The following is a 4752-nucleotide window of genomic DNA, read 5'->3' on the forward strand; positions in this document are numbered from 1 at the left end:
TCCTGTGCATCAGCCATTTGAAGCAGTGATGGAAGTATCTGGAGTGAAAACAAGGTATTCAGAGCAGACAATGCTACCTGCTAAAGCAGACATCTTGCTGGTTACAAAGAGCTCCTTAGAGGAGGATTCAAAGGCTGATGACCAGTCCTATTTTCCCCGTGAGGTCTATGCTCAAACTTGGCAGGGTTATATTACCCATGTCATGCATGTTGTCTTGCATTGCTTAGTTTTTACATCATATATGGATTGCCATCTGCTTACTTGCTTACTATATAAATCATATATTTGAATTATATCATGCCATCATGTTTACATAGTACATACACATCATCTATCTGAATTATGGCATGGCAACCCATTTAATAAAGACATCATATAGTTATATCATCTCATCCTGTTTAGTGTTTACAGTCATCATATTTTGAATTATGGCATTCTATCCGTGAATGTATGTGAATTATGGCATGCCAACCTATTTAATAAACACATTATATAGTTATGTCATGTCATCCTGTTTACATAGTCTCATATTTTGAACTATGTCTTACCATCTTTTTAGTTAGCCATCATAATGTGAAATTGTGTCATGCTATCCTGTTTAGTTAGCCATCATATATGTGAAATTGTGTCATGCTATCCTATTTGGTTAGACAACATAAATATGAATTATTTCATGCCCTCTTTTATTCCCCACTATCCACTGCACCTGTCTATCATACAATGTCTATAGTTTCAATTACTTTTCTTGTTTATCAGCCATTTGAATTGAAGAGTGTGATGGCAGTATCTAAGGGAGTAACAACACAGTCTTCAGAAAAGATAGTTCTACCAGTTGGTGCAGGTAGAACCACTGTTGTACTTGCCCAAGTACCAGATCCACAACACATAACCTAGACACTCGCAGATTGTACCCCTACCCAGTTGGACAGAGAACCAGCTACACCCCTTCTAACCCCAACCCCGGTAGATAGTAGCCCAGTTCCAGTTGACAGAACACCGTCTCCACCACAGAGCACCCAAACACGAGCAGTTAGTAAGGGAACTGCAGTGCCCAAAGCACGAGGACCACCACTCCGAATCCCAACTCAACGCTTAAAGGAGAAGAAGATTTGTTCTCAGGTCAGGTTCTGTAGCTATGGTTCATACTCCTTTGCTCTTGCATGACTGTATTTACTCATACCAACTATTTTCAAATTTGAAGGATGGAATTGAAACTCCAATGGCGCAACAAGTATGTTTTAAACCTGTTTCTTTAACTGGTTTGCTGTTGTAACCTGCTCTATGTTGATTTCAGTTTCAATTGAATAAACAGTTATGTTCTCATGTCATGCATATTACAAGTGTTGTTATTGCTCTATAGTTACCCACACTTATATTCTGTCTATTCTGCTTTGTCTTGAACAAATATTATTTGAACTGTGTCTCTATCTTGGTTTGGCAACAAAAACTAGAATGATATAGACCATAAAGTGACCATGGTACATAGATATATGTTTGTTTCATGCTGTTATCCTGTCCACTTTACTACTGAACTCATTTACCAAAATGAGTTTCATATACAACATGGTAAACATGTGATGTGTCTGCTTGTTTCTCTTTTAGAATGCGGACAAAATATTGGAGAACAGTACCGCGTTATCCAATGGTAAAGGAAGTAATGTAGATAAGGTTCAAGATAGTGAGACATCCCTGTTGGTCTCCAAGAAAGCTGATAAAAACTATCTTGACGACAGTGAGGGAACCGAAAAGTCATGTCTTGATGTAGTGTTCGAGTTATTGGCCACTACTGCTGGCACAAGCTCTTCGAACTCGCTGCCTGAATCAGTTCGTCTTCTTGAGTCTCAACTTCAAGTTGAAAGACATCGATCAGATGTGCTACGACAGGAAGCTGAAGGACTGAGGAAGTCCTTGCAGAATTCAGATGCATATTTTCTGGTGCAACAGCAAGCGCTGGAGGATTTAAGCGCCAAAGAAGAGAAAGTTAATAAACTTGCTAAGCATCTTGCCAGCATTATGTGTACCCAGTGCTGGTTTTGGATTAGAACGGGAGAGGAGCGACGCTGATTTTGGACTGGAACAGGAGAGGAGGGGCGGTGGTTTTGAAATGGAAGAGGAGAGGAGCGGCGCTGCATTTAGATTGGAACAGGAGAGGAGCGGCGATGGTTTAAGAGGAGAAGAGCGGAAGAGCAGCGCTGGTCTTGGGAGTATTTTTTTGTTGTTTTGCGTATTTTGGGTCAAAGTTTGACCACATACTGTATTTGACAAGCAAAATGTGAATGCATGTCACCAAAAATTGTATCGTTTGGTTCGTATCTGAATGTACATTCAAATTATATTATTTTTGCAACATATAACATATATTTTATGTGCGAAAATCATGGTCAATTATGACCCAAAATAAAAGGGAGACTAATTAATGTGGGGTCGCTTTTCTTAATTGAAGGGTAAATTGATTTTGATTTCGATCCATTCACAGCGCGCCGGCCCTCTCGTCCAATCCTAAATCGCTGCCACATGCTCCTCTCGCTCTTCTCGATTGCAAAACCACCTCCTCTCCTCTCCATCATCTGCATTCCAAAACCACCGTCTCACCTCTCCCTCTTCTGATCTTCTCCATTGCAAAACCACCTCGCACTCTGCATATATGCCGGTTCCATACATACATTTGTGCAGTTCCACCAAAATGCAGCTGAATAACCCTGTTTGCACAGATAATGAAAAATCATGATTACATTATAGTGGCACTAGTTGATGAAACACACAAAATAAATATAAGAAAATATTACGATAGTATCATAGTATGCCATGCTGCGAGGGCGAGATGGGCCCTGCGACGCCTCATACGGTACGCCTCATACTGGACATCATCCCAAGTCTCCTAGATACACCTTCTGCCAGTGATGAACATTAGTGTACAGCGGTAGTACAAGGAGGCGCCTTGAGACATTCAAATCTCTATTTTTGTACATATCACCTAAAATTAAGCACCCCAGTTTGCAGAAACGCTTAAACATTAACAATGGGACTAGTTGATGAAACATACATTAACAAAGAGAAGCACTTTCTTTATCTACATTGGAAATGAAATGATAGAGATGACACTCACTCTATTTTAATTGTATTATTACTTCATTTTATCAGTGACACTAGGGTCGAGCAGGTGGCAAACGAGGTGTACCGTGCGTCGCAAGGATGGAGGCCGGGGGTGCTTAGACTGGGATGCTGAAGCTGGCTCTTTCAGTGACCAACATGGATGATTCAATTCATGGGACCTTTTGGTGCAGTTCACCTAAAATGAAACAATGTCCCGTGAGCTAGCAGCTTCTTCTTCAAAAAATTTTAAAGAAAAGGGCTCCAGCCCGGTTCCATTTCCATCAGAAAACGAAACCCACAGAGCTTATTCTTCATTATTTGCAATAAAATTGAGCAACATCAAGGTTGGTTGTGAAGCTCCTGGAATGCTCAACTATAATTTGGATATCATTTGTGCAGTTCAACTAAGATCAAGCGTGAAATGTATATCTCTGTTTGCACAAAAAAGGTGGAAAGGAGGGTGACTAACAAGTGATGAAACATGCATCAAATGAAAAGAAGCATGTTCCGTATCTGAATGGCAATCCTACAAGGACAGTAGAAATTTCAAAAGCACTGGCATTGCTAGATATTAGTGTGGGCATTAGGATTAACTATGACAACCATTAAATACGACAATACTTTGGGCACGGGAGAGTAGGCGGACCAGGACAGTTGCATTTCTACCGAAAAGAACCAACTTATCTTAATGGGAAATTTTAGCAGGACATGTAAAGAAGTGCCATTGATTCATATTACTGGAGGTATTACATTGAAAACAACATTGGTTTAACATGTCCTTACTTTTAACAGTGCAACTGCTACATTTTACTAGTGGCATTACATAAGAGTGGCTCGGGGCAACAAACATCAGAACAGGATATCTGGATAGGTCCCATTTTTGTTCGGTATAGCCACCTTATACTGTGTGAGGCTAGCAAATCTACGGATGGACTTAATCTGTTGACTTGTCCCCCAGTCCCCACTTTCTTTCCTTTTTCAACCAATAGATCAGGTTTATATTGAGTTTGTACTGGGTTTCCCTTTATTTCCCTATTATACCTAGAGACCAGTTGGATAGCCAGTCTCTGCTACTTTTCACCCCCATTATTTCCTCTTTCAACCAAGTCCTAGATTGATGTAACAAATCCTCCCCCACCCCCACCCCCTTTCTTCCTTGTTTGAACCAGGTAGTACTAGATTCGAGTGCATGAACTAGTTTTACCTCTTAAATGTAAAAAAATTAGGTGGCTTTCGAATAGCCGATCGATCCTATCTACGAGGGGGCCTGAGAAATAGTAAAAGATACAAATGCAGTGACGTCAAGAGCTCGGGAAGTAGAGCAAGGCCAGTTTCGAAGGAAGTTATACCTGATGGTCGCCGGGATGTCGCTAGGTGGGCGATGGGAGGCCGGATTTGCCCACACTACGGCAGAGAGGAAGAAGGGGTCGGAGGCCCTCCCTCGCCAGTGGTGCTTGGGAGAGAACGACAAGGCAGGCTGATCGGGACGTGCCCAACAGTGGGTAAGAGCCGTCGCCGAGGACGACCGCGTGAACGTTGCACCTTCTCACCTTCCCCGGTGGAGAGGATTCGGCTGGATCTGTGACCAGCGGTGAGCAGAGAGAGAGAGAGAGAGAGAGAGAGAGAGAGAGAGAGTGTGTCCACCGCCGTCGTGATTAG

Source organism: Triticum aestivum, chromosome 7A (assembly GCF_018294505.1).
Source record: "Triticum aestivum cultivar Chinese Spring chromosome 7A, IWGSC CS RefSeq v2.1, whole genome shotgun sequence".
Taxonomy (NCBI): Eukaryota; Viridiplantae; Streptophyta; class Magnoliopsida; order Poales; family Poaceae; genus Triticum; species Triticum aestivum.